The sequence below is a fragment of the Artemia franciscana genome, unplaced genomic scaffold, assembly GCF_032884065.1.
Source record: "Artemia franciscana unplaced genomic scaffold, ASM3288406v1 Scaffold_4971, whole genome shotgun sequence".
In the NCBI taxonomy this organism is placed as follows: domain Eukaryota; kingdom Metazoa; phylum Arthropoda; class Branchiopoda; order Anostraca; family Artemiidae; genus Artemia; species Artemia franciscana.
In genome coordinates this window covers 1-11254 of record NW_027065382.1, presented here as the reverse complement: position 1 = coordinate 11254, position 11254 = coordinate 1, and the positions used below count along the sequence as shown (strand labels likewise).

Below are 11254 nucleotides of genomic sequence, written 5' to 3'. Positions count from 1 at the left end.
GTGAAGCATCACATGTGATTTTTCGGGCATTCTTCTGTGGTTGATAAATCATAGCAATAGATGTTACTCGTTCCTTGATTTTTGACCATAATGCGTCATCGGTCAGTGCCATGGTATGCCAGTTCATATAATAAATATTTCTTGGCAGGATCACATTCTTAATAAATAAAATTACACATAATAATACATAACATTATCATAACGACAATGTATATAGCATTCAGTAATGAACAATATCTAAAATATTATCATTTCGCCATTAACTACATGTAAAAAAAGATCATGGCTGTGATTTTAAGAGTATTGTTCTAAAAAATGGTTAAATACTGCACAAATGATAGATATCTTAATTTTACATATAAAATTTTCCGCCAAATGTTTTATATTTCTGATATATGATTGTGTCGAAAAGAAACACAACATATTGTGTCATAGCTTTCAACCAATATACATCAGCAATATTTTTTTTTATTTTAGGGACAGGATATTAGAATATATAGAAACGACTTCTTAATTATCTTATAATTGGTATATCTTCACAATTCTGATGGCTGATCGAGTTTTAAAAAGGAGGATTTAGAGGTCTTAATTTTACATATAATATTTTCAGCCAGAAGCTACATATTTTCGATCTATGATTGTGTCGAATAGAAACCCAACATACTTTGTCAAAGCTTTCGACCACTATACATCGGCAATTTTTTTTAAATAGAATGCCGACTATTAAAGAATCAATGTGGCACAGTACACCACAGCCAACCCGTACAAAAATTTATCAAAGTTAACAAATTTCTAATAAACAAAATACAACCCTTTCTCTTGAGCCAGTTGTTTTTTCTTTCTTCCAAAATAAAAATGGAGTGAAAAAAAGAGAGAATGTTAGAGAACTTTAGAAAATGAAAGAATGGGTTGAGGGATTGTAATTACTTAGGTAATTGGTTCACAGTTCGTCTTTGGCATGAACTTCTTCTTCTTCTTCCTCCTCATCAGGAGCAGCCTGTCCATATACTTCACCTGTTTCAATAAATTTGGACATCCCTTCTAAGGTACGTTCACCATTGTATTTCACAGCCTTGTTGTCTCCTTTTTTGTACAGTTTAATTGTAGGGAAGGATTGAATTTTGGTGTCTTCCAATTCATTAACAGTGGCATCCATTTTGGCTATAACAATACTTTGGTTGTCCTTGTATTTCTCGGCAAGCTTTTCATAAATAGGTGTCAGTTATTTGCAATGTCCGCACCACGGAGTATAGAATTCCACAAGGACATCTTTGGTGTCATCAAAGACAACTTCACGAAAATTCTTGGCCACTAGAACCTTCACAGGTTCGCTATCCCAATCTTCAGGTATCTCTTCAGACAAGAGGTGAGGCTTTAGCTTATTATCGAGGAAAGCTTGGACGAAAGACTTCATGTTTTCCGCAGTAAGCTCAGGGTCTTCAGGCTTATATTTGGTCATATCCTCTTCAAGTTTAATGAGCCTCATTGTAGGTAGTTCAGTTTTCTTTATACCAAAAAATTCCATGATGCGCTGATGGTCTTTTTCCTCAGTTTCAACGGTCAGAAATAGTAGCTGTCCCCTGAAGTCCCTGGCAAGTTGCTTTGCGGCTTCATAGGTTTTCTGATATTGTTCGGATATCTTTGAGACAAAAATGAGAAGATGAGACTTGATTTAACCACCAAAGATTTTCGATAATCTCTCATAATTAAATTTGACTACAAGTGGTAGAAATTCACCTTGAACAAAGGTTTTAACAGCATCTTCTGTCCACTCTCCATTAAAATTGACTCGTCCATCATCAAACTTTTTTAAGAGGACAATGGCATCATCACTAACGTCATGATCTGCGCATACTTCGCTGTCCGATGTAATACCAAACTTGATATCGTCTAAAACAGCCGCTACAGAGAGGAATGTTTTGGCTTTTTTTGAGGATTGATCCTTGAAGAAACCAATGACAGCTACTCATTATCTTCAATGAATGCTTTTGATTGGTCTCCATTTTTCAGGTCAACAGCAGGTGGACCAGTCTTCTTTAAGAGCCAATTAACAATTTCATCAGATGTTCTTCCGCCTGTATATTCTGAAGGTTTTCCATTTCTAAAGAGCTTCAATGTTGGGTATCTTCGAACACCATGTTCTTCAGCGAGTTCTTGTTCTTTCATGGCATCTACTTTAGCCAGTTTGATTGGTGAACCATTAGATGCCAGTTTCTGTGCAACTTTAGCATACACTGGTCCTAGGGATTTGCATTGAGGGGGAAAGCTCATACCACACCATGGGGAATAGAACTGAACAAGGATGTGCTCACTATCACTCAAGGCACTGGCAAAGTTTTTTTTAGTGAGAACTAATATTCCTTCGTCTTTTTTTATTTCTCCGTCTGACAAGGCTAAGTGAAGAGTAAGAAAAATAGCAATAAGTATTAATTTCATATTTCCAGTCCTATCTAAATTCCTTGTATGGTGAAGAACTTATTAGCTTACTATTCAAACAACCACAAGGACTATTGAGATACAGATGGAAAATTAGCATTTGAGAACGTACCAATGTGGTGTTTTCTAAAATTTTGGAATATATATGAAAATAATTCAAAATACTTTTGCAATTACGACTTCCCGTAAAAAGTTTAAAAACATAAAAATGTTCCATTTGTTATTATATTATTGGATTGTTTTTCTAATGACGTCACATTTTCTTTTTTCTTCAAACTCATGATGTATTTTTAATATCAAGGTTCCAAATTTATTTCATGTCTCCACATTGAATTATTTATCAAGCTGGAGATTTAGCGTTTCTACTTTTTGTTAAACTTATGGTAACAACTTAGAGGCATGTCATGAAATGCCAGAATCGGTTTTGCTTCACATGCATTATTGCCATTTTTTTCTAAATTCTTTTTCTGTTTCTTTAAAATCTGATTGAAGGGTATGGTTGATAACATAGGTGACTCTCAAAACATCCCTGGTTTTACCATATCAGCAAAACTGCGCCTGAGCATTCCGAAAGTGCAGGTTCAACAGATATGAAGAGTTGAATTCTCTTCTAGGAAATAATTCCCAGGCATCGACGTATCAGAAAAATTTGCCTAATTCTTTGGATTGTTGGATTCTCCATATTCAAATTTGGGTTTCCGAAAAGATTTTCCAACTATGTTTAATAAATCACATTATGTTTAATGCTAGTCAAATTAGCATTAGAGAGAGTACCTAAAGACCACGAGAATTGTGCCTGGTGTCTGGATGCATAAACAAGAAAAATAATTTTATTTCAGTACTTACATACAAATTCAGATCAGGCACATCAAACTTCAACTTAAGATTTGGCTGTTTATCCTGTATCAATGTAGGTATTGCTGTATCTACTCAAAACTTTCCAGCTTTCTTATATACTCGTTTCCTTTGGGATTTTTGACCTCCCTCTAACCAGAACTCAAAACCAAAATTTGTTGCGAAACCAGGATCTCACGATTTTGCAATTATGATTTTAGTGAGGCATCGTGTTTTCTTATCATTAGCCATTAGCGTGTTATTTTGACATTAGCTGTTAACATCAAAAGGGAAGTAACTTGAAGATTTATTCGACGTGTGCATCATTTTATGGAGTCACGAAGGAGTAGAAGCTAGTTTTTTTTATCATGTCATTTGTCTGTGGTTCTTAGCTAAATTTTTACTAATCAGACGTTGGGTTTTATAGTAATTAAATAAAAAAGCAAGTTTTTTAACTGAAAGTAAGCAGCAATATTAAAAATTAAAACGATCAAAAATTACTCCGTGTATGAAAGGGGCTGTTCCCTCCTCAACACTCCGCTCTTTACGCTAAAGTTTGACTCTTTCTCTCGACTCTACTTTTTAAAACAGTAAAAAATTTAGCGTAAAGAGCGGGGCATTGAGGAGAGAGCAGCCCCTTTCATATACGGAGTAATTTCTGTTCGTTTTAAGTTTTAATATTGCTCCTTACTCTCAGTTAATAAAACTTTTTTTAAATTAATTTATGAACGTTTTTAAATTAATGCATTGTTTGATTTTGGCTCTCCACATATGAATAATTAAAACGAAATTTGCATATTAATTTATTTTTATTTTGAGACAATTTTGAGAAAAAAGGATCGAGGAAGTAGGCCTAGTTACCCTCCAAATATTTGATTATTTAAAAAGGCAACTAGAACTTTTAATTTTTTACGAACGTTTTTATTAGTAATAACATACGTAACTTACGAATTAACTTACGTAACGAACTTCTATATTCGTATGTTTTTATTACGTACTAGCTGTTGGGGTGGCGCTTCGCGCCACCCCAACACCTAGTTGGTCGGGGCGCTTCGCGCCCCTCAGGCCCCCCGCACGCGTAAGTCGTTACGCGCCATATTAGTTACGCGCCATTGTAGTTGTGTCCCTGTGTCCCACCTGTGAAAATAGATAGATTTATATATGTGTTTCAAACTACGTAAAAATTGCGAATATACAACATTTTTGGCTTTCCCACTACTGGGAGCTTTCCGTTTCCAATTGCCAGCAATTGATCTGAAAATGTTTGACCAGAGTCATCGTTTTGCAATCGGACACGCATATTTGTAGTTAATTTTAATATTTTTACGTGTGCCCATAAATTAGAATTTTTCAGGCAAGCATTCATTTCGTCTGAAGGAGTTAAACTACGTAAAAATTGCGAATATACAACATTCTTGGCTTTCCCATTGTCTGTGCATATACAAAGCCGTATGTACTAATAATGACGTCATATGCAAACGCTCTTTTTACAAACAAACAAACATGCATACTTAACCGCTTCACTTGGTTCCAAAACTGTGTCGATTGACTTGTAAAGGACTGCCTGGTCTCGAATCTTGGTCAAAACAATATTGTTGATTTCGTGGACGTCTATATTTTTGGGTGCGAGAATCGCTCTTTCACTTAGCCATTTATTATTTTTTAATTTTTTAGAATATTCGGAAATACTTTTTCAATCAATTAATTTTTTGACGTCACTAAATTACAGAAATCAGCAGGTAGTTGTATACGTCCTGAAATTGAGTATCGTATCATAAATGTCTTTTTGTTCCGACGTTAACTTGGAAATGTTATTTTGTACATACGACAATAGATCACTCGTACTGTAACTTTGTTCACGATCCAATTCTACACATGTCGAAACAGCAGCGATACGGTTAGATGAAGGCATTCCCAAATCCTGAAGAGGTTTGTTTGCCATACGTACGCACAAATCTTCTATAATAACTAAAGTGTAGTTATAAATTTCTGATGTAAAATCAAAAGTCATATCTGACGTCTCTAACTGTTTTCGATGGAGTATATCTACGGACATTTTTGACTTATATTTTCCCCATAACTCTGTAGGAGCTGATGGAGAGCAAGTTGTTAAAATGATGCCAAACAATGCACGAATTTCACTTGGGGTTGACGTTTCGCACGCGTCATTGATGCAGTTATCCCAGTGTTGGTCATTCTCCAATAAATTCAGAGCTTGGCATGCACTACGGTAAGTGTCATGTATAGTACCGTTTACAGTTCTCAAATACTCAAAGGATGTCGGACCGGGTACATTCACCAAAAGCAGGCGTAGAAAGAAGCATTCATGTTGATTGGGGTGACCGGTGTAGAGTCTTCCTATCGTGGTATCTTTGAAGATGGTAGGTTGGCCGTCGACTGACTTACCCTGTTTTCGACGTTCAAATACTTTATTTTTAATATTCCACGTGTAATACGAAGGCACTTCAGTATACAGCAGTTTTTTTGCAAAAGAATCATTTTTGCAAAGCGAAAAAAAAGCTGTTAATTTTGTATCCGGTGGATTCAGGGCTCTTTGTTGCACGTTGGTTTCCGAGAAATAAACACGTTGACCATTCTGTAAATGTACCGCTAAGTGAACAACAGCTGGACTACGTTCATGTATCGGAAATGAAAGAATTCGCCAAACAGCTTCATTACTGCTTATGTATCTTCCAGCCTGATATTGTACGATTTCGTCGAAATCTTTGATTTTGGGCTGCAAGCCAAAAACTGCCATGTCACTGCCTTTGTTGACGTATTTACATATGTATTTGATTGCCTTTACGGAGTTACAGTATTCAACGTTTATGTGTGCATTAAACGTTTTTGATAATAATGGGGAATATGGAACAACCCACTGGTTATCTACTTCGATGGTGGTACCGTTGCCATTGTAGGTTCTTCAGTCATTTTACAATTAGAAATTTCTCTTTCAACGGTCTTCTTACAATTAAATATTTGTCTTTGAACGATATTCTTAAATACCTGTGTCCTGGTCGTCATTTATATTCCCTGTGTCCCGGTCGTCATTTGTGTCCCGGTATCCCAGTCTGTAATTTCTCTTTGAGTGTCCCGGTCGTTATTTATATTCCCTCTGTCCCGGTCGTCATTTGTGTCCCGGTCTGTAATTTCTCTTTGAGTGTTTTTCTTTTTAGTATTTTTTAGTTTTTTACATTTTTTCTTTTTTAGTTTTCTTTTTCTTCTTTATTTTTCAGCTTCACTATGAAATACATATCGCCGAACCTTTGTTTTTTTAACTAAAATCTGGTAGGCATTGATGACCTTATCCAAGTCAAAATCCCAAACCCAATCATCATCGCTATCATTTTCAGTTTTGATATGTTTTGACTCTTGCTGTCCAGGTGGATCTTCATCTAACTGCGCGGTTTTGCGTTCTTTAGCCTCAAGCCTGTTTCCTTGCTGTTCTTTTGATTCCTCGGCACGCTTTCTTTTCTGACTTTCTCTATCAGCAGCAAGTTTTTTGGCATAGACTCTTTGAGCATCTTCATCGGCTTTTGCCATGGTAAGTTCATCAGTCATTGTAAACTTAAACATTAATAGATTTCTACGTGAACATATGTCTTAAATATCTTGAATGACGTCACCGTCAAAGCAAAAATGACGACAACTAATTTCATGACGTCAGTGGACACAGAAACATGACGTCACCTGATCCACAGACAGACACACAGACAGACAACTTATTTTTATATATATAGATATATATATATATATATATATATATATATATATATATATATATATATATATATATATATATATATATATATATATATATATATATATATGTATATGTATATATATATATATATATATATATATACTAGCTGTTGGGGTGGCGCTTCGCGCCACCCCAACACCTAGTTGGTGGGGCGCTTCGCGCCCCCCCAAGCCCCCCCGCGCGCGTAAGTCGTTACGCGCCATATTATTTACGCGCCATTGTAGTTGTGTCCCTGTGTCCCACCTGTGAATATAGATAGTTTTATATATGTGTTTCAAACTACGTAAAAATTGCGAATATACAACATTCTTGGCTTTCCCATTGTCTGTTCATATACAAAGCCGTATGTACTAATAATGACGTCATATGCAAACGCTCTTTTTACAAACAAACAAACATGCATACACACAACTCGTTTTTATATAGATAGATAGATAGATAGATACAATACAAATTAACTACGTAAAACTTGTGAATATACAACAGTCTTCGCTGTCCCATTGTCTGTGCGTATAAATAGATTGTCAGGTTTACCGACCCTCAAAGATGCAACATACAATTGTACATTGGTAAAGCAATCTGTATTAAGATCTATACCGCATTTTTCTAGTGATTGCCCTTGAGCTTTGTTGATGGTGGTTGCAAATGCTAATCGAATTGGGAATTGCAATCTTTTAAATTGAAAAAGCAGATCCGTTGGAATCATGGGAATGCGAGGAATAAGAACAGCCTCGCCCTCATAAGGCCCTGTCAAGATTGCGGCCTCTATTAGGTTTTCCATTGTTTTTTTTACGGCAAGTCGCGTGCCATTGCAAAGCTTTGGTGGGTTGATATTTCTTAAAAGTATTATTGGTACGCCTATTCTTAGTTGTAGCACGTGTGGTGGAAACCCTGAAGGATCTATGGAATTTAAAAATTCAGATGGATAATTAACCGCTTCATTTGGTTCCAAAATACAAATTAACTGCGTAAAACTTGCGAATATACAACATTCTTCGCTGTCCAATTGTCGCTGCATATAAATAGATTGTCAGGTTTACCGACCCTCGAACATGCAACGTACAATTGTCCATGGGAAAAACAATCAGTATTAAGATCTATACCACATTTTTCTAATGATTGACCTTGAGCTTTGTTAATGGTGATTGTAAATGCTAATCGAATTGGGAATTGCAATCTTTTAAATTGAAAAGGCAGATCCGTTGGAATCATGGGAATGCGAGGAATAAGAACAGCCTCACCCTCAAAAGGCCCTGTCAAGATTGTGGCCTCTATTAGGTTTTCCATTGTTTTTTTTTACGGCAAGTCGAGTGCCATTGCAAAGCTTTGGTGGGTTTATATTTCTTAAAAGTATTATTGGTACGCCTATTTTTAGTTGTGGCACGTGTGGTGGAAACCCTGAAAGATCTATGGAATTTAAAAATTCAGATGGATAATTAACCGCTTCATTTGGTTCCAAAACTGTGTCGACTGACTTGTAAAGGACTGCCTGGTCTCGAATCTTGGTCAAAACAATATTGTTGATTTCGTGGACGTCTATATTTTTGGGTGCGAGAATCGCTCTTTCACTTAGCCATTTATTATTTTTATAATTTTTTAGAATATTCGGAAATACTTTTTCAATCAATTCATTTTTGGACGTCACTAAATTACAGAAATCAGCAGGTAGTTGTATACGTCCTGAAATTGAGTCTACTGGGAGCTTTCCGTTTCCCATTGCCAGCAATTGATCAGAAAATGTTTGACCAGAGTCATCGTTTTGCAACGATGACTATACGGAAAGACTTTTGCAAAGGTATTATAGGTAATGTTTGCCTGAAATCTCCCGCAAGCAATATTAATGTGCTGCCAAAGGGTTTCGACTTCCCTCGCAAATCTTTCAAGCATTGATCCAGAGCCTCGAGCGATTTTTTGTGTGCCATTGTGCACTTATCCCAAATAATAAGTTTGCATTGCTGCAATACTTCACCCATCCCAGATGATTTGGAAATATTGCACGTGGGAGTTTCTGTAGAATGCAAGTTCAGAGGCAATTTCAAAGCGGAATGAGCAGTTCTTCCACCAGGCAGCAATGTTGCGGCTATTCCGGACGACGCAATTGCCAACGCTATATCATTTTTTGATCGAATTGTCATATGCTGGCAGTCCCCGTCATATCCATGAATATTCTCAAGATGCTATTGCGTATGTTCGTCTCTATGGTCGTCCAGATTTATTTATTACATTTCCATGTAATCAATCTTGGGACGAGATACAGCAGCTTTTACTTCAAGGACAATCGGCGGTTCATAGACATGACATTACGTCCCGTGTCTTCCGGCAAAAGTTGAAATCACTGATAAACTACATAGTAAAACTTGAAGTGTTTGGGTCAGTGCGATGCTGGATGTACTCAGTGGAATGGCAAAAACGAGGTTTGCCACACGCACATATACTAATCTGGCTACATAAAAATATTACTTCGAACGAAATTGATGATGTGATTTCCGCTGAAATACCTGATGAAAATGTCGATAAGGGGTTACATGATATTATTGTAAAAAATATGATACATGGACCTTGCGGTGCACTGAACGAAAATTCACCATGCATGGCCAAAGGAAGGTGCACAAAGCAATATCCTCGACTTTTAGTATCAAACACAATTACTGGCAATGATGGTTACCCACAATATAGAAGAAGATCTACTGAAGATGGCGGTAAAACAGCAATAATAAAGAAGCGTAACGGTACCACCATCGAAGTAGATAACCAGTGGGTTGTTCCATATTCCCCGTTATTATCAAAAACATTTAATGCAAACATAAACGTTGAATACTGTAACTCCGTAAAGGCAATCAAATACATATGTAAATACGTCAACAAAGGCAGTGACATGGCAGTTTTTGGCTTGCAGCCCGAAATCAAAGATATCGACGAAATCGTACAATATCAGGCTGGAAGATACATAAGCAGTAATGAAGCTGTTTGGCGAATTCTTTCATTTCCGATACATGAACTTAGTTCAGCTGTTGTTCACTTAGCGGTACATTTACAGAATGGTCAACGTGTTTATTTCTCGGAAACCAACGTGCAACAAAGAGCCCTGAATCCACCGGATACAAAGTTAACCGCTTTCTTTTCGCTTTGCAACAATGATTCTTTTGCAAAAAAAACTGCTGTATACTGAAGTGCCTTCGTATTACACGTGGAATACTAAAAATAAAGTATTTGAACGTCGAAAACAGGGTAAGTCAGTCGACGGCCAACCTACCATCTTCAAAGATACCACGATAGGAAGACTCTACACCGTTCACCCCAATCAACATGAATGCTTCTTTCTACGCCTAATTTTGACGAATGTACCCGGTCCGACATCCTTTGAGTATTTGAGAACTGTAAACGGTACTATACATGACACTTACCGTAGTGCATGCCAAGCTCTGAATTTATTGGAGAATGACCAACACTGGGATAACTGCATCAATTACGCGTGCGAAACGTCAACTCCAAGTCAAATTCGTGCATTGGTTGGCATCATTTTAACAACTTGCTCTCCATCAGCTCCTACAGAGTTATGGGAAAAATATAAGTCAAAAATGTCCGAAGATATACTCCATCGAAAACAGTTAGAGACGTCAGATATGACTTTTGATTTTACAAAGAACGTTTGTGATAAAACCGATTCTGGCATCAATTCGATCAAAAAATGATATAGAGTTGGCAATTGCGTCGTCCGGAATAGCCGCAACATTGCTGCCTGGTGGAAGAACTGCTCATTCCGCTTTGAAATTGCCTCTGAATTCGCATTCTACAGAAACTCCCACGTGCAATATTTCCAAATCATCTGGGATGGGTAAAGTATTTCAGCAATGCACACTTATTATTTGGGATGAGTGCACAATGGCACACAAAAAATCGCTCGAGGCTCTGGATCAATGCTTGAAAGATTTGCGAGGGAAGTCGAAATCCTTTGGCAGCACATTAGTATTGCTTACGGGAGATTTCAGGCAAACATTACCTATAATACCGAGATCAACCCCTGCAGACGAAATGAACGCTTGCCTGAAAAATTCTAATTTATGGGCACACGTAAAAACATTAAAATTAACTACAAATATGCGTGTCCGATTGCAAAACGATGACTCTGGTCAAACATTTTAAGATCAATTGCTGGCAATTGGAAACGGAAAGCTCCTAGTAGACTCAATTTCAGGACGTATACAACTACCTGCTGATTTC

General features: G+C 36.9%; 1 pseudogene; it reads right to left on the bottom strand.

Moving 5' to 3' along the window:
- Positions 1 to 555: 555 nt before the first annotated feature.
- LOC136043359 (protein disulfide-isomerase-like) lies at positions 556 to 2643 on the bottom strand (annotated as a pseudogene).
- Positions 2644 to 11254: the final 8611 nt, after the last annotated feature.